At 44.1% G+C, this 26,278-nt stretch overlaps 1 protein-coding gene across 8 annotated transcripts in view; it reads right to left on the minus strand.

Moving 5' to 3' along the window:
* ADGRL3 (adhesion G protein-coupled receptor L3) overlaps nucleotides 1-26,278 on the minus strand; it is a 1,270,535-nt gene that overhangs the window by 674,308 nt on the left and 569,949 nt on the right. The gene's annotated exons all lie outside the window — the stretch shown is intronic.

Below are 26,278 nucleotides of genomic sequence, written 5' to 3' on the forward strand. Positions count from 1 at the left end.
TGCCAAGAAGGAGTTTGATAGATTGAACTGGCTCTATATACGCTCGGTTTTAGACAAGTTTGGCTTTAGTGGTCACAGTCTCTCTTTGGTATTGTCTTTATACAGCTCCCCCTCCGCACGGGTATTCAGTAACGGTTTCCTATCGGATGTGTTTCCTATTACTAATGAAACCCGACAGGGTTGCTCTCTGTCACCTTTGATATTTACCTTGGGCATAGAGCCTCTTCCTGAACTGGTTAGGATGACTGGGGATTTTCCAGGGGTGAAGATTGGCTCTAACCAGGGTCGGTGCTAGGGTGTTCGGCGCCCTCCTGCATGTAAAATAGGAGCAGTGCGCGCCGCAGGCGTGCACAAAAAATATAGGGGCGTGGCTTCATGGGGAAGGGGTGTGGCTATAAAATAATACCAATTCATATTACATATTATAGTAGTCTCCATTATTCAAACTACGCCGCACAGTAGCACCACTACACCAGGGACAGCCCCTTTTACACATTACGGCGGACAGATTCCCCTTTTTACACATTACGGCAGACAGCGTCCCCCTTTTTACAAATTACGGCGGACAGCGTCCCCCTTTTTACACATTACGGCAGACAGCGTCCCCTTTTTACACATTACGGCAGACGGCGTCCTCCTTTTTACACATTACGGCAGACGGCGTCCCCCTTTTTACACATTACGGAAGCCATATACACCACAGCCCTCCACCAAGCACACATAGTACACCACAGCCACCTCTCACACACTCATGTACACCAGCCCTGCACACACTACCTGGCACATGTAGTTACGGCTCTGCACACAGATAGATAGATACATACATACATACATACATACATACATAAATACAAACATACATATACATATACATACCCAGACACACACACACCCCTACACACACACACAAACACTTTCTCTCTCACACTCTTTTTACATCCACTTACCACAATCTTGCTGGCCAGATCTTCCACAGTCTTCTAGCCTGGTCCTGTGTAGCCCCGCCCCCTTGATCTGTGTAGCTCCGCCCCCTTTCCTCAGAACGAAAACTGACACTCCTCTCAATGTCACAGGGGAGAGGGGAGAAAGATTCATGCTGCCGGCGCTGCTGCGGCTGCCTGTCAGTGTGACAGGCACAGCAGCAGCAGGGGGGACAGGACGGCGCTTCAGCAGGGATGCAGAGCGGTGAAGGCGCCTCTCGTGCCCGGCGCCTACCTGCACTGCATCCCTTTGCTGAGCGGGTAGCGCCGGGCCTGGCTCTAACACACATAAGTTGTGCTTCTTTGCGGACAACGTTCTTTTATTTGTTACAGATCCACTATCCTCTCTCCCATGTTTGCATGATATCTTGAGACAATATAGTGAAGGTTGCTATTATAGAATGAATACGACAAAAACGGATGCTCTCCCCATCAATATTCCAACTCCTATAGTGTCCACCCTTCAATCACAATATCCATATAACTGGCGTTTAACTTCACTTCAATACTTAGGCATACATATTCCTCCTTCTACGTCCTCTGTCTTTGACGTCAACTTACCCCCTCTTATTAATAGTTTTTTAGACTTGACTAAGTCCTGGTTATCTTATGACATTTCGTGGATTGGTCGCCTAGCGGCCTTTAAAATGACCCTCTTACCTAAACTCATGTACCATACCCTTCCTTATCCCTAAAAAGCACCTAGATAGGCGTCGATCCATTCTGCTCTGTTATGTCTGCAAGCAGCGCCCACCTAGACTGGCTCGGTCCAGAATGACTCTCCCTCGTAGGAAGGGAGGGCTCAATATGCCCGACCTGGTTCTGTACCAGGAGGCTTGTGTCCTAGCCCAGCTCAAATACTGGATGAGTGGATTGCCTGCTGTGGGTTGGGTATCTCTCGAACGTATGGGAAGTTTGGACTTCCCCTTAGAAGATCTTTTTAAGATACACCCTAGCTTAAGACCCCGCTCTTTGACCCTTCTCACAACAGATCTGGGACAAATTACCTCGGCATCAATTTCCTTACTCTACTCTCTCACTCCTAGCCATAGCTACAGATGTAGCCACCTTTATCTTGACTGTTTCTCCGCCGAGACGGGCGTTTAGTCACGCTAATGCGATAGCTGAGTTTCATCACAGGCAGGCGCGTTGAGGCGATCTAGATACTCATCATGCATTACACATCTCCACCACTGTGTCGCTAATGCTCCACTAATCCAGTACTTTCGATCGTACAGTATAGCGGCGGATTGATCTACAGCTCTGGCAATACTGTAGGCGTAACGGGAGGCGGTGGAAAAAGTATGGAGTACTGTACAGTATGTGTATGGAGACGCAACTACAGTAATTGTGTAAAAGGAAGAATGTACAGTACAATGTATAAACACCGTGCTTTTAAAATATATGAGCGTCTGAGTTCGCTAATGCATAATGGGAATGGAGGGCTAGCCGGAGGCGGAGGAAAACACCGTGCTTTACAAATGCGAGCGTCCGAGTCCTCTAAGGCATAAACCAACAGCAATGGGGCGGGGGCCGGCCGCTGTTTGCAGTACTTTCACACATGAAATTGGAAATCTCTCATGAGGCGTCGTGGGCTAGGGGTGAAGGCTCCCACCTCCCTCGCTGGGGGTCCAGGGTTCGAGACCTGATGTGCTTTCTTTCTTTTTTTTTTTTTTTTTTCTGTAATAATGCACTGTATTCTTTTATTTACACTGTAAGACAGTCAATGGAAGGATGCACACAGATTTCACATAAATCAAAGTACATCTGCAGGAGCGATTCTTTACGCTAAATGCACCTAAACAGCGGGAATGAAATGAGTGTATTCTGACGCTACCAACTGAGCAAAACAGTACTGTAGATCTTCAGCGTTTGTGTATTGCACAGGACCTGAATTTCCTCCCTGTGCAGGCCCCCAGGGGGGAAGGGTGATGGGGGTAGGGGGGAGACGATGGAAAATACTGTGCCTTTGAAATGCAATTACATGAGCGTCCGAGTACACTACGGCATACTGTAAACCAACACCAATGGGAAGGAAGTGCCAACCTTATTTTTAATGTGTTCCCGTGACATTCACTTTAAAAAAAAAAAATTTCTCTCCAATACAGTACATCCAATGGAAGGATGCACACAGATTTCACATACTGTACAGTAAATCAAAGTACATCTGCAGGAGCGATTCTTTACGCTAAATGCAACCTACAGTACAGTACTGTAAGTGAGCAAAACAGTACTACAGTGGGCGTTTGTGTATTGCACATAACCAGCATTTGCATTCCCTCCCTGTCTACTGCATGATCTGTGCAGGCTCCCATGGGGGAAGGGCAGCAGGCTAGCCGGAGGCGGAGGAAAACACCGTGCTTTACAAATGCGAGCGTCCGAGTCCTCTAAGGCATAAACCAACAGCAATGGGGCGGGGGCTGGCCGCTGTTTGCAGTACTTTCACACATGAAATTGGAAATCTCTCATGAGGCGTCGTGGGCTAGGGGTGAAGGCTCCCACCTCCCTCGCTGGGGGTCCAGGGTTCGAGACCTGATGTGCTTTCTTTCTTTTTTTTTTTTTTTTTTCTGTAATAATGCACTGTATTCTTTTATTTACACTGTAAGACAGTCAATGGAAGGATGCACACAGATTTCACATAAATCAAAGTACATCTGCAGGAGCGATTCTTTACGCTAAATGCACCTAAACAGCGGGAATGAAATGAGTGTATTCTGACGCTACCAACTGAGCAAAACAGTACTGTAGATCTTCAGCGTTTGTGTATTGCACAGGACCTGAATTTCCTCCCTGTGCAGGCCCCCAGGGGGGAAGGGTGATGGGGGTAGGGGGGAGACGATGGAAAATACTGTGCCTTTGAAATGCAATTACATGAGCGTCCGAGTACACTACGGCATACTGTAAACCAACACCAATGGGAAGGAAGTGCCAACCTTATTTTTAATGTAATGTAAATGTGCATAGACCTCGCTTACAGTATCTCTGTGTATTTTGGCTAGGGGATTGTGACGCTCCTTCAGCATCGCCCCGTAGCCTGCACAGCTTATGCCATTTCTCATTCCATACCCAACTGCTGCATGCCACGAGGTGGGGGTTCAGGAGGTGGGGGTTCATGGGTAGTGGTCGTTTTGACAGTGTGCTATGCGATTGAGTCCGGTGTACCGTAATACTGTATGCAATCCTACAGTGGCTTATCCCTCCCCTGTGTATTTTGGCTAGGGGATTGTGACGCTCCTTCAGCATTGCCCCATAACCTGCACAAGGGTTCAGGGGCGGCGGCCATTTTGCCAGTGTGCTACAGTATGTCATCGAGTCCGGTGTACCATAATATGCATACTGTGTATTTTAGCTAGGGGATTGTGACGCTCCTTCAGCATTGCCCCATAGTCTGTACAATCTGGACTATTACTTGCTCCGTAGCCTAGGGCCTCTGTGGGGCAAGGAGTCATAGGTGGTAGCCATTTCTATTCAGTCTGCCCAGCTACAGAATTGTATGTGTACTGTGTACGGAGCATAGTACCTTAACCTGCATAGAACCTGCACATTATGGTACACCGGACTCGATCGCATAGAACCGCTCATGCAGCTACTGTATGCCCTGGTTTACAGTATGTGAATAAAAAAAATAATAAAGTGTCTGAAAAAAACTACAGTAACATGCATTCGTACTTAAGGAATCGAACCCTGGACTCTGAGTATAGGAAGCGAAACACTTCACCACTTCGCCGCAGACAAATGTATAAATCTGTTGGTTTTGATTATGCTGTAATGGCTACGGGATTAGGACGATAACATACTGTAGAAAATTCCTAATCTTGAGAGGCAATAGTGAACTTGTAACACACATCCATTTGCGACAGTGTACACTACTGGTTTTACAGTACTGTGTTTTGTCTGCGGGACTTGGACGCTCACATACAGTATTCATAAAGTATTGTAGATGGATCATATACTGTATGCTGTACTACTGTATTTGCGTCGGTGTCGTACTGTATATACAGTACTGTATTAAATAATGCAGCGTAATGAGTACAGTATTTGCTGTATGCAGCGTAATGAGACGCCTTAGTAAAGTAGTCCTTATTATGTATGTCAGTATTGTATTTTACGGGAGACCACACGCATGCGCAGTGGTGATTGTAAAAAGCGACATCTGGTGGCTGATCGCAGGTATTACACGTAAAGGTAACGCCAAACGTCAAATGTCTGTCTCCGTGCGATTAGATAGCCTCTCTGTGGCTAGGCGCGCCTCGCTACGCCACAGTACGCTGCGTATGGTCGAACGGGACAACCGCCGCGGCCACTCAAGATAAAGGTGGCTACATCTGTAAATTGATCCCTAATTTAAATCTCTCTGCCTGGTATGTTTGTAATTTGAATGTTTTGGGTGATCTTTTGGATAGTAATGCTTTGCTTTCGTTTTCCTGACTCCAATCTCGATTTAACCTCCCCAGTGGAGAATTACATTATTTCCAAATTCAACACTGGTACAAACGTTTACCCAGGTTGTATTAACGCGTGTATCTCTGTGTGATTCCAAGAGGGACATATCTTTTTGGTATAAGACTCTCGTCGGTTTACTTGTTACCACAAAATCTAATGCACAGCTGAAATGGGAACAAGACTTGGATCTCCCCTTGTCTGAAGACCAGTGGGAACATTTATTTCTTTCATCCTACCGCATGTCTAAGTGCTTGAATCACACAGAGATGCATATCAAACTTCTTAACAGACTGTATTTAACACCTGATAGATTACATATATTTTGGCAGTCTTGTTCTAAATATTGTTGGCGTAACTGTGGGGAAGTAGGCACTATTTTTCATATTTTCTGGTCCTGTCCTTCCCTTCATAGTTTCTGGTGTGAGGTATGTATGCTGATGAATAAGGTCTTAAACCTGTCGCTCGCCCCCTCTCCGGCCTTGGCTTTACTCCATGTTTTCCCTGCTGAGGTATCACCTCATCAACAATATTTGCTGGGGCATATTTGTATAGCTGCCAGGGCTGCATTGGCCCAAAGTTGTAAACAACCTTCTCCTCCTCCCCTAGCCCTGGTTACCAATAAAATTCAATTCCATTTTATTATGGAAACAGAGTTTATGCCTTATTCCTCCTCAGCCTCCTCCCCATTGGTGAAATGGATGGCATGGCATAAGTACGTAACTGTTGGTGGGGGCGTTTCTCCTCCTCCCTAACTGACTCTGCTTCCATTTTCGCCTTGAGTACTGACTATGCTAGACCTGTGTCTACGATGGATTTTTTGTCTGCCGATATGTTTCCTTGTTTGACTTATGCCCATCTGCATATATCTCTAGATCTCTTTGTTTTTCTTGTATTTTACTTATATTGCAATGTTATATCTGACTATTTGACATTTTTGATTACTGTATGTCTTCTACATCCCGTCCCCCGTGTTTTGTATCCCTCCGCTTCCCCCTCCCTTTTTCTTTTCTGTACCCCTTCCCCCTGCAAAATGAAAATCTGTTTTCAATAAAAATTATTGATGAAAAAAAAATATATGTATGAGTATGAAATAATAATCAAACACTGTGGTTTAATTTCACCAACGGTGTCGCATAATACAGTATGTGTATGAGTACGAAGTAATAATATACTGTGGTCTGACCAGCAGTGTCACAGTACTTATAAACATTAAATAAAATTGTACAGTACACTGGAGTACAGCACAAACAAAACAAAAAAATATATATTTTTTATAATTATATTTTAGGCTTGATGTACACACAGTATAATGGGTTGTTTTTTTTAACACTGGGGCAGAGCCCCTGGATGTACATGGACAGATGAGATCACCCCTTGTTGTCAGATACACCAGCTGACTGCACCCCCGGACTGATACTGATATATACGACACACCAGCCCCATGATGTACACACAAAGTATACTCTGGGGGTTTTTTTAACACTGGGGCAGGCAGAGCCCCTGGATATGTGCACAGATGAGATCAACTCTTGTCAGATACACCAGCTCTGCTTGGTTCTATAAAAAAAAATAAACACTCTAATAAAAAAAAGGTACTATAAAAACGGTCCTATAAAAAAAAAAAAATTAACCACTTTAATATTCTCATATATATATATATGTATATATATATATATATACATACACATTCAACAGTACTTGCATGTGTTGCAATCATTGACATGCACTTGCTGAATGTTGAAAATGTCTCAACATTTTTTTAAGAGGTTGTCAGTGGCATGCCTCTTAGTGAAACTGGTGATACATAGAGTAGCCTGTCTCTGAGTGATCTGGCATTTGTTAGATGCTGCTGAAGGCAATATACCTACCCGGTGGGCTGTCACAGTCATGTAATCTTTAGTTTGCCCTGTTCTGCTTGTTTACATATCTGTGGTTAAGTGGACAGTGGGTAGAATGGCATTTTGGAGGACACTAAGTTTTTTTTTATATCCTTGTACATACTGTACTAGGAATTGCTTTTTTAGTGTAGTGGAATCTATATGGGATTTGGTAGTGGGGACACAGGACCTCAATTAACTGTCTAATACCCACTACATTAATGGCAGATACGGGACACACATCTAATAACAGTATAGCCGTTATAGCATCAGTAATCCACTGTGCAACTGGGTGACTGCTGTCATACTTGCTCCCCCTGCAAAGGATTAACAGTCAATTGTTTTGTTAAACTACTACAAGTAGTCTTTCTGGTACCCATCTGGGCTGAAGATCCACTTACAGCAGCAGTAGCAGAAGTGGTGGACGGAGCCTCCTCTTTCAACACAGTACTGGAAAGGTCAGGCTCACACATGGCACCCACGGACACACTTAGGGGTAAATTTACTAAGGTGGGAGATTTTTAGAACTGGTGATGTTGCCCATAGCAACCAATCAGATTATATCTATTATCTGCTAGAAGCAGCTAGATAAATGGTAAGTAGAATCTGATTGGTTGCCATGGGCAACATCACTAGTTCTAAAAATCTCCCACCTTAGTAAATTTACCCCTTAGACTCCCCTTAGGGATTTGTGATGTTTCTGAGCACACAGTACACATAAAGATGTCAGTATAGTCCCAGATGCCCCCAGCAGTGCCAGATACACATATGCCCCAGCAGTGCCAGATACACATACACCCCTAGTAGTGCAGTGCCAGATACACATGCATCCCCAGGAGTGCAGTGCCAGATACACATATGCTCCCAGCAGTGCCAGATACACATATACTCCCCAGCAGTGCCAGATACACATACGACCCCAGCAGTGCCAGATACACATACGCCCCCAGCAGTGCGATAAACATATGCCCCTAGTAATGCAGTGCCAGATACACATACGCCCCCAGCGGTGCCAGATAAACATACGCCCCCAGCAGTGCCAGATACACATACACCCTCGGCAGTGCCAGATACACATACACCCCCTGCCGTGCCAGATACTCATATGCCCCTAGTAGTGCAGTGCCAGATACTCATATGCCCCCATCAGAGCCAGATACACATAAACCCCCAGTAGTGCCAGATACACATATGCCCCTAGCCTTGCCAGATACTCATATGCCTCCACTGTCCCAGTCACACATAATGACCCCACTGTGCCAGTTACATATACTGCCCTAGTAGAGTGCCAGATAAACATGTGCCCCCAGTAGTGCAGTGCCAGATACACATATGCCCCCACAGTGCTGCGCACTCAAACTAGAGACTCTAATGTACTTGTCTTCTTGCTCAGTTGGGCACCGGGGCCTCCCCACCTCTCTTTCTACTCTGGTTAGAACCTGTTTGTGCTGTTCACTGAAGGGAGTAGTACACACCGTTGTAGGAAATGTTCAGTTTCTTGGCAATTTCTCGCATGGAATAGCCTTCATTTCTAAGAACAAGAATAGATTGTCGAGTTTCACATGAAAGTTCTCTTTTTCTGGCCATTTTGAGAGTATAATCGAACCCACAAATGTGATGCTCCAGATACTCAACTAGCTCAAAGGAGACAATTTTATAGCTTCTCTAACGAACAAACCCGTTTTCAGCTGTGCTAACATAATTGCACAAGAATTTTCTAATCATCCATTAGTCTTCTAACGCGATTAGCTAACACAATGTACCATTAGAACACTGGCGTGATGGTTGCTGGAAATGGGCCTCTATACACCTATGTAGATATTTCTTTAAAAACCAGTCGTTTGCAGCTAGTATAGTAATTCACCACATTAACAATGTATAGAGTCTATTTCTGATTAATTTAATGTAATCTTCATTGAAAAAAAACAGTGATTTTCTTTAAAAAAATAAGGAAATTGTCTGGGTGACCCCAAACTTTTGAACGGTAGTGTGTGTGTGTGTGTGTGTGTGTGTGTGTGTGTGTGTGTGTGTGTGTGTGTGTGTGTGTGTGTGTGTGTGTGTATATATATATATATATATATATATATATATATATATATATATATTAGAGATGAGCGCCTGAAATTTTTCGGGTTTTGTGTTTTGGTTTTGGGTTCGGTTCCGCGGCCGTGTTTTGGGTTCGAACGCGTTTTGGCAAAACCTCACCGAATTATTTTTGTCGGATTCGGGTGTGTTTTGGATTCGGGTGTTTTTTTCCAAAAACACTAAAAAACAGCTTAAATCATAGAATTTGGGGGTCATTTTGATCCCAAAGTATTATTAACCTCAAAAACCATAATTTACACTCATTTTCAGTCTATTCTGAATACCTCACACCTCACAATATTATTTTTAGTCCTAAAATTTGCACCGAGGTCGCTGTGTGAGTAAGATAAGCGACCCTAGTGGCCGACACAAACACCGGGCCCATCTAGGAGTGGCACTGCAGTGTCACGCAGGATGTCCCTTCCAAAAAACCCTCCCCAAACAGCACATGACGCAAAGAAAAAAAGAGGCGCAATGAGGTAGCTGTGTGAGTAAGATTAGCGACCCTAGTGGCCGACACAAACACCGGGCCCATCTAGGAGTGGCACTGCAGTGTCACGCAGGATGGCCCTTCCAAAAAACCCTCCCCAAACAGCACATGACGCAAAGAAAAAAAGAGGCGCAATGAGGTAGCTGACTGTGTGAGTAAGATTAGCGACCCTAGTGGCCGACACAAACACCGGGCACATCTAGGAGTGGCACTGCAGTGTCACGCAGGATGTCCCTTCCAAAAAACCCTCCCCAAACAGCACATGACGCAAAGAAAAAAAGAGGCGCAATGAGGTAGCTGTGTGAGTAAGATTAGCGACCCTAGTGGCCGACACAAACACCGGGCCCATCTAGGAGTGGCACTGCAGTGTCACGCAGGATGTCCCTTCCAAAAAACCCTCCCCAATCAGCACATGATGCAAAGAAAAAGAAAAGAAAAAAGAGGTGCAAGATGGAATTATCCTTGGGCCCTCCCACCCACCCTTATGTTGTATAAACAAAACAGGACATGCACACTTTAACCAACCCATCATTTCAGTGACAGGGTCTGCCACACGACTGTGACTGATATGACGGGTTGGTTTGGACCCCCCCCAAAAAAGAAGCAATTAATCTCTCCTTGCACAAACTGGCTCTACAGAGGCAAGATGTCCACCTCATCTTCACCCTCCGATATATCACCGTGTACATCCCCCTCCTCACAGATTATCAATTCGTCCCCACTGGAATCCACCATCTCAGCTCCCTGTGTACTTTGTGGAGGCAATTGCTGCTGGTCAATGTCTCCGCGGAGGAATTGATTATAATTCATTTTAATGAACATCATCTTCTCCACATTTTCTGGATGTAACCTCGTACGCCGATTGCTGACAAGGTGAGCGGCGGCACTAAACACTCTTTCGGAGTACACACTTGTGGGAGGGCAACTTAGGTAGAATAAAGCCAGTTTGTGCAAGGGCCTCCAAATTGCCTCTTTTTCCTGCCAGTATAAGTACGGACTGTGTGACGTGCCTACTTGGATGCGGTCACTCATATAATCCTCCACCATTCTATCAATGTTGAGAGAATCATATGCAGTGACAGTAGACGACATGTCCGTAATCGTTGTCAGGTCCTTCAGTCCGGACCAGATGTCAGCATCAGCAGTCGCTCCAGACTGCCCTGCATCACCGCCAGCGGGTGGGCTCGGAATTCTGAGCCTTTTCCTCGCACCCCCAGTTGCGGGAGAATGTGAAGGAGGAGATGTTGACAGGTCGCGTTCCGCTTGACTTGACAATTTTGTCACCAGCAGGTCTTTCAACCCCAGCAGACCTGTGTCTGCCGGAAAGAGAGATCCAAGGTAGGCTTTAAATCTAGGATCGAGCACGGTGGCCAAAATGTAGTGCTCTGATTTCAACAGATTGACCACCCGTGAATCCTTGTTAAGCGAATTAAGGGCTGCATCCACAAGTCCCACATGCCTAGCGGAATCGCTCCGTGTTAGCTCCTCCTTCAATGCCTCCAGCTTCTTCTGCAAAAGCCTGATGAGGGGAATGACCTGACTCAGGCTGGCAGTGTCTGAACTGACTTCACGTGTGGCAAGTTCAAAGGGCATCAGAACCTTGCACAACGTTGAAATCATTCTCCACTGCACTTGAGACAGGTGCATTCCACCTACTATATCGTGCTCAATTGTATAGGCTTGAATGGCCTTTTGCTGCTCCTCCAACCTCTGAAGCATATAGAGGGTTGAATTCCACCTCGTTACCACTTCTTGCTTCAGATGATGGCAGGGCAGGTTCAGTAGTTTTTGGTGGTGCTCCAGTTTTCTGTACGTGGTGCCTGTACGCCGAAAGTGTCCCGCAATTCTTCTGGCCACCGACAGCATCTCTTGCACGCCCCTGTCGTTTTTTAAAAAATTCTGCACCACCAAATTCAAGGTATGTGCAAAACATGGGACGTGCTGGAATTGGCCCAGATTTAATGCACACACAATATTGCTGGCGTTGTCCGATGCCACAAATCCACAGGAGAGTCCAATTGGGGTAAGCCATTCCGCGATGATCTTCCTCAGTTGCCGTAAGAGGTTTTCAGCTGTGTGCGTATTCTGGAAAGCGGTGATACAAAGCGTAGCCTGCCTAGGAAAGAGTTGGCGTTTGCGAGATGCTGCTACTGGTGCCGCCGCTGCTGTTCTTGCGGCGGGAGTCCATACATCTACCCAGTGGGCTGTCACAGTCATATAGTCCTGACCCTGCCCTGCTCCACTTGTCCACATGTCCGTGGTTAAGTGGACATTGGGTACAGCTGCATTTTTTAGGACACTGGTGACTCTTTTTCTGAGGTCTGTGTACATTTTCGGTATCGCCTGCCTAGAGAAATGGAACCTAGATGGTATTTGGTACCGGGGACACAGTACCTCCAACAAGTCTCTAGTTGGCTCTGCAGTAATGATGGATACCGGAACCACGTTTCTCACCACCCAGGATGCCAAGGCCTCAGTTATCCGCTTTGCAGTAGGATGACTGCTGTGATATTTCATCTTCCTCGCAAAGGACTGTTGAACAGTCAATTGCTTACTGGAAGTAGTACAAGTGGGCTTACGACTTCCCCTCTGGGATGACCATCGACTCCCAGCGGCAACAACAGCAGCGCCAGCAGCAGTAGGCGTTACACGCAAGGATGCATCGGAGGAATCCCAGGCAGGAGAGGACTCGTCAGACTTGCCAGTGACATGGCCTGCAGGACTATTGGCATTCCTGGGGAAGGAGGAAATTGACACTGAGGGAGTTGGTGGGGTGGTTTGCGTGAGCTTGGTTACAAGAGGAAGGGATTTACTGGTCAGTGGACTGCTTCCGCTGTCACCCAAAGTTTTTGAACTTGTCACTGACTTATTATGAATGCGCTGCAGGTGACGTATAAGGGAGGATGTTCCGAGGTGGTTAACGTCCTTACCCCTACTTATTACAGCTTGACAAAGGGAACACACGGCTTGACACCTGTTGTCCGCATTTCTGGTGAAATACCTCCACACCGAAGAGCTGATTTTTTTGGTATTTTCACCTGGCATGTCAACGGCCATATTCCTCCCACGGACAACAGGTGTCTCCCCGGGTGCCTGACTTAAACAAACCACCTCACCATCAGAATCCTTCTGGTCAATTTCCTCCCCAGCGCCAGCAACACCCATATCCTCCTCATCCTGGTGTACTTCAACACTGACATCTTCAATCTGACTATCAGGAACTGGACTGCGGGTGCTCCTTCCAGCACTTGCAGGGGGCATGCAAATAGTGGAAGGCGCATGCTCTTCACGTCCAGTGTTGGGAAGGTCAGGCATCGCAAACGACACAATTGGACTCTCCTTGTGGATTTGGGATTTCAAAGAACGCACAGTTCTTTGCGGTGCTTTTGCCAGCTTGAGTCTTTTCAGTTTTCTAGCGAGAGGCTGAGTGCTTCCATCCTCATGTGAAGCTGAACCACTAGCCATGAACATAGGCCAGGGCCTCAGCCGTTCCTTGCCACTCCGTGTGGTAAATGGCATATTGGCAAGTTTACGCTTCTCCTCCGACAATTTTATTTTAGGTTTTGGAGTCCTTTTTTTTCTGATATTTGGTGTTTTGGATTTGACATGCTCTGTACTATGACATTGGGCATCGGCCTTGGCAGACGACGTTGCTGGCATTTCATCGTCTCGGCCATGACTAGTGGCAGCAGCTTCAGCACGAGGTGGAAGTGGATCTTGATCTTTCCCTAATTTTGGAACCTCAACTTTTTTGTTCTCCATATTTTATAGGCAGAACTAAAAGGCACCTCAGGTAAACAATGGAGATGGATGGATTGGATACTAGTATACAATTATGGACGGACTGCCACGGTTAGGTGGTATAAAAAAACCACGGTTAGGTGGTATATATTGTAATACAATTATGGATGGACGGACTACCTGCCGAGTGCCGACACAGAGGTAGCCACAGCCGTGAACTACCGCACTGTACACTGGTTGATAAAGAGATAGTAGTATACTCGTAACAACTAGTATGACTGACTATGACGGTATAAAGAATGAAAAAAAAACCACGGTTAGGTGGTATATATTGTAATACAATTATGGATGGACGGACTGCCTGCCGAGTTCCGACACAGAGGTAGCCACAGCCGTGAACTACCGCACTGTACACTGGTTGATAAAGAGATAGTAGTATACTCGTAACAACTAGTATGACTGACTATGACGGTATAAAGAATGAAAAAAAAACCACGGTTAGGTGGTATATATTATAATACAATTATGGATGGACGGACTGCCTGCCGACTGCCGACACAGAGGTAGCCACAGCCGTGAACTACCGCACTGTACACTGGTTGATAAAGAGATAGTAGTATACTCGTAACAACTAGTATGACACTATGACGGTATAAAGAATGAAAAAATAACCACGGTTAGGTGGTATATATTATAATACAATTATGGATGGACGGACTGCCTGCCGAGTGCCGACACAGAGGTAGCCACAGCCGTGAACTACCGCACTGTACACTGGTTGATAAAGAGATAGTAGTATACTCGTAACAACTAGTATGACTGACTATGACGGTATAAAGAATGAAAAAAAAACCACGGTTAGGTGGTATATATTATAATACAATTATGGATGGACGGACTGCCTGCCGACTGCCGACACAGAGGTAGCCACAGCCGTGAACTACCGCACTGTACACTGGTTGATAAAGAGATAGTAGTATACTCGTAACAACTAGTATGACACTATGACGGTATAAAGAATGAAAAAAAAACCACGGTTAGGTGGTATATATTATAATACAATTATGGATGGACGGACTGCCTGCCGACTGCCGACACAGAGGTAGCCACAGCCGTGAACTACCGCACTGTACACTGGTTGATAAAGAGATAGTAGTATACTCGTAACAACTAGTATGACACTATGACGGTATAAAGAATGAAAAAAAAACCACGGTTAGGTGGTATATATTATAATACAATTATGGATGGACGGACTGCCTGCCGAGTGCCGACACAGAGGTAGCCACAGCCGTGAACTACCGCACTGTACACTGGTTGATAAAGAGATAGTAGTATACTCGTAACAACTAGTATGACTGACTATGACGGTATAAAGAATGAAAAAAAAACCACGGTTAGGTGGTATATATTATAATACAATTATGGATGGACGGACTGCCTGCCGACTGCCGACACAGAGGTAGCCACAGCCGTGAACTACCGCACTGTACACTGGTTGATAAAGAGATAGTAGTATACTCGTAACAACTAGTATGACACTATGACGGTATAAAGAATGAAAAAAAAACCACGGTTAGGTGGTATATATTATAATACAATTATGGATGGACGGACTGCCTGCCGACTGCCGACACAGAGGTAGCCACAGCCGTGAACTACCGCACTGTACACTGGTTGATAAAGAGATAGTAGTATACTCGTAACAACTAGTATGACACTATGACGGTATAAAGAATGAAAAAAAAACCACGGTTAGGTGGTATATATTATAATAATACAATTATGGATGGACGGACTGCCTGCCGACTGCCGACACAGAGGTAGCCACAGCCGTGAACTACCGCACTGTACACTGGTTGATAAAGAGATAGTAGTATACTCGTAACAACTAGTATGACTATGACGACGGTATAAAGAAAGAAAAAAAAATACCACGGTTAGGTGGTATATAATTATACAATTATGGATGGACGGACTGCCTGCCGAGTGCCGACTGCCGACACAGAGGTAGCCACAGCCGTGAACTACCGCACTGTACTGTGTCTGCTGCTAATATAGACTGGTTGATAAAGAGATAGTATACAACAATATACTACTATACTGGTGGTCAGGCACTGGTCACCACTAGTCACACTGGCAGTGGCACTCCTGCAGCAAAAGTGTGCACTGTTTAATTTTAAATTAATATAATATTATGTACTCCTGGCTCCTGCTATAACAACCTGCAGTGCTCCCCAGTCTCCCCCACAATTATTATAAGCTTTTATACATTGATGTGCAGCACACTGGGCTGAGCTGAGTGCACACAGACTGAGTCACACTGTGTGACTGCTGTGTATCGTTTTTTTCAGGCAGAGAACGGATATAGCAGAGAACGGATATATTAAATAAAAGTTAACTTAACAACAACTGCACTGGTCACTGTGGTAAACTCTGTCTGCACAATCTCTCTCTCTCTCTCTCTCTTCTAATCTATTCTAATGGAGAGGACGCCAGCCACGTCCTCTCCCTATCAATCTCAATGCACGTGTGAAAATGGCGGCGACGCGCGGCTCCTTATATAGAATCCGAGTCTCGCGAGAATCCGACAGCGTCATGATGACGTTCGGGCGCGCTCGGGTTAACCGAGCAAGGCGGGAAGATCCGAGTCGCTCGGACCCGTGAAAAAAAAAGTGAAGTTCGTGCGGGTTCGGATTCAAAGAAACCGAACCCGCTCATCTCTAATATATATCCATGCAGAGGATTCCGGCACTCCAAACATAAATGATCGTAGTTGCTCTGGTGCCTTCTTTGAGGGGTCAGCGCCCCTGCACATGCAGCTAATAACAAGAAGCAGCACTCAGAGACGTGGTATATCGTGCAGAATAAAGCAACAAAGCTTTAATATATCATCACATCAACGTTTCGGGGTTTTACCCCTTCATCAGGATAACAACAAGTGATCGAGACACAAACTTTATACATTACCCCCACCAATGAAACCATTCCAGCATTCCCGCCAGCGTCCCGGGGATCCGTCGCCACTCCCCCCTCCACTCGCGGCTGTTGCCGGAAGCGGAAGTGACGCGGTTCCCCCGTGCTGGCCGTCTGGAAAGTTGCTATGGAAATGTGGCACCACACGCATTCAGGGACGCCGCCGGCGTTGCCACGGAAACCCGTGACAGATGTGATAGTTTAAAAAGAACCATACAGGTAAACCACATAAAGATACTTAGTCGCGTCAGCAGCATCCTAACCGCGGGCGGTGCCAGGCATCCACAAAAACAAAATACACCAATAAATACAAAATGTGAACTATGAGCATCACAATTCATTGCTGCTGTAGGAGCATATACAAAATTGTTTGAGTACAGTGTGTAAGCCTAATTGAGAGAGCAATACATATAGCAAATATCATAAGAGAACAACACAAAAAAAATAAATGGCAAAATAAACCTAAAAAACAATAAAATAGTATGATCATACCATAAAGTATTCTTATATGGCTTATATCGTCTGTCATTTACACCAACAAGAACACACAGCATATGGAATAAATGAATATGGAAAAAATGGATATAGAATATAAATTATCATTAAGCTTAACCATTATAGACAGATAAGCCACCATATACATAGTCAGTGGAGTTGAGACATATCACCCAATCCAATATTCGATCCTGCAGACACTTGACACATCAAAAAAGCCTCACTATTAAGGAACAATCCAACATGATCACAGAAAGCAATTGAGGCCCATGGTCTCATTCAGACCCCTCGGGGCCAGTGTATCAAGATGGAAAATCCAATGGGCTTCCAGTTGTAGTAAACTTCTGTGTCTATCACCTCTCCGCAATGTTTGAGGCACATGGTCAATAATCTTATATCGTACGGTGGCAACGCCATGTCCCAAATGGGCAAAATGGCGTGCCACCGGTTGTTCACTGTGCCCAGATTGAAGTGCGGCTCTAATGGCCGCCCTATGCTGTGCCATCCTCTCTTTAAACTGGCATACCGTCTTGCCTACATACTGAAGCCCACAAGGGCAAAACAGCACATTGACAACAAATTTTGAAGAGCAGGTAAGAGGCCATCTAATTTTAAATCTTTTCCCAGACTGGGCGTGAGCAATGGTGTCACCGGTCTGGAGGTACCCACACGTGGTACACCCCAGACATCGGTAGCAACCATTCTTTCTGGTCAAAAAATTTGATTTTTTAGTTTGTCCAAACCCTGTAATATCCGTCCGGACAATGATGTCATTAATGTTCCTACTCCTAGAATGGCCTGTCAACAAACGAGTGCCATGTAAGCTGTTTAAACCTGAGTCAGATGCCACTAAAGGCCACCATGATTTAACATATTTCTTTCTTTCTTCACTCTGCGTGTTGTATTCAGTGATCCATGGAACGGTATTCTGTAGTGATTTCCTATTTTGCTTTACACTAGTCTCAGATAAAAGTGTTTGTCGTGTATGGCCTAAAGCTTTAACCTTAGCTCTTTCTAACTCTCGAATAGGATAACCCTTATCCAAAAAATTTTTTGTCATAAGCTCCAACTGTCTTACTGTGTCCTCTGGATCACTGGTGGTCCTACACACCCTCAAATATTGAGAGTATGGAAGGCCCCTGACAGTGGAGCGAGGATGAAAACTATTGTGTCCGAGAAGGCTGTTTCTATCAGTAGGCTTTGTATACAGTGTTGTCTGTATTTGTTGTTGGACAATCAGAATTATGATGTCTAAATAGTTGATTTCGGTAGAACTAACAGTATATGAAAGTTTGATCGGACTAGGTGGCACATTGTGATTATCAACATGTGTCAACAGCACTTGCAAATCACCATCCCAGAATACCAGGAGATCGTCTATGTACCTTTAATACACAAACATCCCCTCCGCTATACTGGCATTCTCAAAGAATAATTCACGTTCCACCTCCCACATATATGAGTTGGCTAGTGACGGAGCCACTGCCGACCCCATAGCACATCCAGTTTTCTGGCGGTAAAAACGTCCATCAAACAAAAAATAGTTGTGCGTGAGGGTGAACATGAGTAAAAAAAAATTCTATGTCAGGTCCCGTGTATAGAGGGTTATTGACCGAAAGATGCCTCACAGCCTCCACACCAGCACAGTGAGGAATGCAAGTGTAGAGGCTGGAGACATCAAGTGTCACCATGGTGACAGACGCAGGAATAATCTGTAAATCTGCCAAATGTCTCAGCAGCATAGTGGAATCCTTAAGGTAGGAAAAAGTACTCTGAATGCAAGGTTGTATAAACAAATCTAAAAATCAATCTTTTACACAATACCTAAAATTCATAAGCATCCGCAGAGACCTCCTGGCAGGCCCATTGTGTCTGCCAGGGGGTCTTTGTGTGAACCGGTTTCAATCTTTTTAGATTTGTTTATACAACCTTGCATTCAGAGTACTTTTTCCTACCTTAAGGATTTCACTATGCTGCTGGGGGGCGTCATCCATGGGAGGACCTGGAGGGCCTCGACTCTCCAGAGGGAGTGGCGGTGTGACGCTGCCCGGCACCTTGTGTGTAGGGAGGTGCGGGCACGCCAGTCCTCTGACGTCATGACCGGAGCGCGGCTCACAGCGGCGCATCCAAATGACGTCTGTCTGTTCCCCACGTGTGGCCGGCGGTGACAGCTGGCACTCAGGTAATTATGCACTGGGTTTAAATAGGCTGCGGGTGCAATGCAGCTTTTGGGCACTTGGCACTTTATTCTGTTGCACTGCAGGATGAGCAGTGCTTTGGCAAATATGCTGAGCTTATTATTCCCCTGATGAAGGCATACGAAACGGCTGGTGGGATGTTGAGTATACTATTGCATATGACACTTTGCTGCTGAATCACTTGTGCTGCATGTTTGCATTGATTTTTTTGCACTTTATGGATACAAAAATATAGAAAGATTTTCTCATGATTGAATAGTGTGCTGGTCTATACTGAGCTTGGTTCCTGTGGGATTCTCTTGTTTATGGACAGTACTGTATCATTTATCTGACCTGGCACCTATACATTGACTTGGAAGTGTGCTGCGGCTCTTTCCGTGGAAATATATATATATATATATATATATATATATATACATACACACACACAAATACATTTATATTATTGGTATAGGTACATGTATAAGTTACTGATATTGATATTGGAATTTGACCAGCTACAAAAAATGTCAAAAGAGGCTCAGTACAGGGGTAAGAAAATCCTCAGCGGTGAATGGGTTAAGCCAGGCATGTCCAAACTGCGGCCCTCCAGCTGTTGAGAAACTACACATCCCAGCATGCCCTGACACAGCTTTAGGATTCTCTGACAGCAAAACTGTGTCAGGGCATGCTGGGATATGTAGTTTCACAACAGCTGGAGGGCCGCAGTTTGGACATGCCTGGGTTAAGCTAATGGATTCACAATTAATGTATATGTTTACAGTATTTAGTCAATTCTGTGAACTAGGTATTTTCTGTGGAACTGGTAATCACAGTTTAAACTAATTTACTAAATAGGTTACCAGTGAGAAATCATAGATTCATAGTCTCTTCGTTGTTAAAGGTTGATGCGTTCTTGTAGGACATTACGAAGATAGAGGTTTTTGTTTTGTTCATATATTTGGAAATCCAGTCATAAGGACACAGAGACATGTGAGTTCACTGCTGTGCTGTTTTTATTCCATCACCAACTCCAGGCACACTGCACACTGGACCACCCACTTTCCAGCATCCCCCTGGTCCCAGGGACCATCACTGAAGATTCAGGCTTACACATATTAGTAAGGGAGTGTCTACAAATATTAAGCCTTCTAATACACTAACATCACATCCTCTTTTCTTTAAAGATAAGCCCTGTATGCTTCAATGCAACAATTAACAACGTCATATTAAGAACATCATCTAACACGTTTCAATGAGTCGCTCAGGTCTGCGTATTTCCCTTTTGGGTCTTTCATACACAGTCTGTGTTTCATCGACCATGTTGGACCTTTCTAGAATCGTGGTTTGTTCACCATTATCAGGATCATCATACATGTCAGATGTAGGGTATTCTTCAGTCATGTTGTCTTCATTATGGTTAGGTTGAGATCTTAAATCCACCCGATTTCTTCTTCCTTCCGTTCCACGCTCTGTACGCATAGTATAAGATCTTGGTGCTACTTGTGCTTGCACAATACCTTTCTGCACCCAAATACCTTTCTCGTGATCTCTGAGACGGACTTGGGCACCTGATTTTAGATCAGATAAGCTTTTTGCTCACCTGTCATGGAACAGTTTCTGTTTCGCCTGTTGACGTTCCTTACTCAATCTGACCAATGCTGAGTTATGTGTATTAAGCAGTTCATCATGTATCGGGAGATTTGCTCTAGTCCTCCTTCCCATCAGCATTTGTGCAGGAGAAAGTCCATTCTGTAAAGGTGTACTGCGGTAGATTAAAATACTTTTGTAGAAATCTTCTTTACCTTCTTGAGCTTTTTTCATGAGACTCTTTACAGTTTTTACTGAACTTTCCACCAACCCATTTGAGCGTGGATAGTGGGGACTTGACGTAGTATGGACAAATTCCCACTCATCAGCAAATTGTCTAAATTCAGCACTGGAAAACTGAGGACCATTGTCAGTGAACCCTTCCATAGGAACACCATGCCTTGCAAAGATTGACTTCATGCAATTGATTACGGCTTTACTAGTAATTGTATGTAGTGTCTTCACCTCAGGGTAGTTAGAGTAATAATCAGTCACGACAATGTACGTTTTCCCATTACAATCAAACAAATCTGCGCCAACTTTCTGGCACTGCGTGAGGACTCAGTGGCTCGACTTGTTGTTTTGGTCTATACGTAAGACATAATTCACATGTAGCTGTAGTCTGTGCTATGTCTTGGTTCATTCTTGGCCAATACATAACTTCACGCGCACTCCGCTTACATTTTTCTTCTCCTAAGTGGCCTTCGTGTATCTTGCACAGCATAGTTTTTCTTAGTCGTGCAGGTATGACAAACCTATTGCCTTTGTAAATAATACCATCGACAACTGTAAGGTCACTGCGGTACATCCAATAATCATGGATAGACAGCGGGCACGCATGTTTTTCTGCTGGCCAACCTTTCAGAATGATATCTTTCAACACTTTCATTGTGTCATCTGTCTCAGTTTCTTTCCTAATCTGTTCTTGTCTTGCAAGAGACAATGGTAGAGAAGCTACGATCAAATTAACATAGATTTCTATCTCTTCATCCATCAGACTTTTGGAACCTTCACTTTTGTCCACAACACGAGAAAGTGTATCAGCAATGTACATGTATTTGCCGAGACACTACAGCAAGTGTACATCATATTTCTGTAGTCTGATAAGCATTTGTTGAATTCTCATGGGACAGTCATGTAATGATTTAGTCATGATAGCTACCAATGGCTTGTGGTCAGTTTCCACTGTAAATGTTTGACCATACACAAACTGATGAAATCGCTCACATGCATATGTGATCGCTAGAAGTTCTTTTTCTATCTGAGCATACCTTGTTTCAGCACTTGTCAGTGCTCTTGATGCATAGATTACTGGTTGCCATGTATCCTCATGTTCTTGTAACAGCACTGAGCCTAGGCCAAATTGCGAAGCATCTACTGAAATTCTTATTCTTTTCGCAGGATCAAAGAATTTTAGCACTGGTTGCTCTGTAATGATCTGTTTCAAGTTTTGCCAACTTTCTTCTTGTTCATGTGACCACATCCACTCGTTATCTTTGTCCAACAACCATCTAAGAGAGGCTGTTCATTCAGAGAGTTGAGAAATAAACTTTCCTAAGTAAGTAATCATTCCTTGGAATCTTCTGATGTCGTCTTTGTTGTTAGGACGTTCCATGTTCACTATGGCTGATATTTTCCTTGGGTCTGGTTTTACACCTTGATCCGAGATCACGTCGCCCATAAAGGTAAGTGTATTAACGCCAAATTCACATTTGTCCTTGTTTAGCTTTAGATTCACTTTCTTGACAAGTTCCATTACTTGTCTCAATCTAGAATCATGTTCTTCCTTTGTAGATCCCCAGACAATAATGTTATCCATCATTGTTTCAACACCTGGAATATGTTCAAAAATCATGTGTATATTTTTGTGATATACTTCTGGAGCAGACAATATTCCATATGGTAGTCGAAGAAATCTGTATCGACCTTCTGGTGTATTAAATGTACAAAGCTTTGAGCTGGCCTCCTCTAGCTTCATTTGCCAGAATCCTGAAGATGCGTCCAATTTACTGAACCATTTTGCTCCCGCAAATTGCGACATGATTTGATCTCTGGTTGGTAGTTTGAAATGTTCTCGTTTAAAAGCTTTGTTTAAATCTCTGGGGTCTAGACATATTCTGAGTTGTCCATTTTTCTTTTCAACAATTACTTAGGAGCTTACCCATTCAGTAGGCTCATCAACTTTCTGTATCACACCCAAGGCTTCCATGCGATTTAACTCTTGTTTCAGTTTTTCTCTCAGCGCAAATGGCACTTTTCTACAGGGGTGTATCACTGAAGAAACTTGCGTGTCTATATTTATTTTATGCTCTCCAGGCAAACAGCCTAGACCTTCAAACAAGTCTCTGTATTCTGTAAACATCGATTTGCAGTCATCTTCTACTTGTGATGTCACCATAAAAACTTCCTTTAGCAAGCTTAGTTTCTCGCAGGAAGTTAATCCTAGAATCGGTTGCACATTTTTATCCACAATCAGTAGAGATGTTTTAAACTGTTGTCCCTTATATTTCAGTGTCACTAAGCATGTACCTTTCACAGGAATTTCCTCCCCAGTGTACCCTGTAACTTTCACTTTGGCTGGATGAATTTTTGGTTTTACTCTAATAGTCTTATAGTCTTGAAACGATATTAAATTCACCTGCGCGCCAGTATCAAGCTTAAAGGGAATGACAATCTCGTTCACAGTTAAAGGGACAATCCATTCTTTCTTATCTGCACTGCAAAGTTCAATGCAGTCCACAAAGAATTCCTCTGTTTGTTTAACAGCATGCACATTGGTTGTTTCACTTTTAAATTTACAGCATTTGGCAAACTGATTAAGTCTACCACATTTCATGCAGGTTTAACATAACCGGCTTATGTGCCCGGCGCACATTTTAGGATTGTGAGCATTTCCACATCTACTACACATTTCCTTATTAGACTGTGGCTTAGACTGCTTCATTCTTGAGAATGGAGGTTTGCTTGGCTCTGTTTTCTGCACTACATGGACAGCAGCATCAACTTCCTTGTGTAACATTTTGGCTTGAAATCTAGTTACTTCTGCAGATCTACACATAGTCACTGCCTTGTCTAGTGTTAGGTCTTGCTCTCTCAGCAGTCTCTCTCTGAGTCCATTATCAGGTATTCCACAGACAATACAATCTGTAATCAGTGAATCCTTTAAATCACCAAACTCACAGGTTTTACTAAGTGATTGCAGCTCTGTAACATAGTGATCAAATCCATCTACAGACTTCTGATCACATGGGAAAAACTTATATCTTTCATATGTCACATTATTCCTTGGTACAAAGTAATCTTCAAACTTTTGCATTATAGAAGATAGCACCATATTCTGCCCCTCAGCAAACTGAAAACTATTATAAATGTCCAGCACATCCTCTCCTATCACATGGAGGAAAATGGATGCCTTAGTTTTGTCAGCCTCTGTATCAGCTCCACATGCAGCAAGATATATATTAAACCTTTGCTTAAATCTTTTCCAGTTTTCAGACAAGTTACCAGACATCAGCATGCTGGTTGGAGGAGCCAGTTTATCCATGGTTACTCACTGTTTGAAGAGAGGAGCACACGGCAGTCTTTGCAGACACTGAGTATCACAGCCTTACAGACTTCTGCAAGATTCTTTCACACTCTGAGAGCACTAGCAGTCCAAGTTAAACTTCTTCTGACACCATGTTTTGTTCATATGTTTAGAAATCCAGTCATAAGGACACAGAGACATGTGAGTTCACTGCTGTGCTGTTTTTATTGCATCATCAACTCTAGGCACACTGGACCACCCACTTCCCAGCATCCCCCTGGTCCCAGGGACCATCACTGAAGATTCAGGCTTACACATATTAGTAAGGGAGTGTCTACAAATATTAAGCATTCTAATACACTAACATCACAGTTTTTGGTCAAGTTACTTAACTGTGAAAAGCCTAGATTTGCATAATTACCACAAAACAAACATAATGCCAGCAGCAGAACAATAGGTATTATACTGTACATCCTCTATCTAATATAGCTCATACAGTACATACATAACCAGCTGACACCAGTCCACAGCTAAGATGACACTTCCTGGGAGTTTTTTTGTTGCGGGTTGCTGTCTGTCATGCTCTAACTTATTTTTTATCTGCTGCATTAAGTTAATGTACATAAATATGGTATCCGGACTCCAGGTCGATACCAATTGGTCGACACACCTTATGTCGACGTCTGGAATAGGTTGACATGGACAAAAGGTTCACATGAACAAGGTCGACATGCAAAAAGGTCAACATGAGTTTTTCACATTTTATTTAATTTTTTGAACATTTTCATACTTTACGATCCACGCGGACGACAATTGGGTAACCTGTGCCAAACGCAGTGGTAGCAGAGCGAGGCACCTTGCCCGAAGCATGGCGAGCGAAGCAAGCCATGTGAGAGGAAACAGTGCAGTAACTGGGGTTCCCGATCACATTATGGAGCAAACGACACCAAAAAAACATAAAAAACTCATGTTGACCTTTTCCCATGCCGACCTTTTGTCCACGTCGACCTATTTCAGGTGCAGACTTGAGGTGTGTCGACCAATTGGTGTCGACCTTGAATCCCATACCCAATAAATATACTCCTAAAACTTGACAAGGATCATGTCACATTATGATAGATTAGGAAATTGTCTACTGGAAAGAATCTGATATGCATTTGGATATGAGTTTGGCTGATGTATTTTACTTGGTGCATGTTATAGAAACTCTGGGGGTAATTCAGAGTTGATCGCAGCAGAAAATTTGTTAGCAGTTGGGCAAAACCATGTGTACTGCAGGGGGGGCAGATATAACATGTGCAGAGAGAGATAGATTTGGGTGGGGTGTGTCCAAACTGAAATCTAAATTGCAGTGTAAAAATAAAGCAGCCAGTATTTACCCTGCACAGAAACAAAATAACCCACCAAATCTAACTCTCTCTGCAAATGTTATATCTGCCCCACATGCAGTGAACATGGGGGGTCATTCCGAGTTGATCGCTCGCTAGCAGTTTTAGCAGCCGTGCAAAAGCTATGCCGCCTCCCACTAGGAGTGTATCTTAGCTTAGCAGAAGTGCGAACAAAAGGATCGCAGATTGGCTACAAAAAAAAATTATGCAGTTTCAGAGTAGCTGCAGACCTACTCAGCGCTTGAGATCACTTCAGACTGTTCAGTTCCGGATTTGACGTCACAAACACGCCCTGCGTTCTCCCAGCCGCGCCTGCATTTTTCCTGGCACGCCTGCGTTTTTCCGAACACTCCTGAAAACGGTCAGTTGACACCCAGAAACGCCCACTTCATGTCAATCACTCTGCGGCGGACATTGCGAATGTAAAGCCTCGCTAGATCTTGTGTAAAACTACATTGGCTGTTGTGAAAGTACGTTGTGCGTGCGTATTGCGCCGCATACGCAGAAGTG

The sequence above is a fragment of the Pseudophryne corroboree genome, chromosome 1 (assembly GCF_028390025.1).
Source record: "Pseudophryne corroboree isolate aPseCor3 chromosome 1, aPseCor3.hap2, whole genome shotgun sequence".
Lineage (NCBI taxonomy): Eukaryota > Metazoa > Chordata > Amphibia > Anura > Myobatrachidae > Pseudophryne > Pseudophryne corroboree.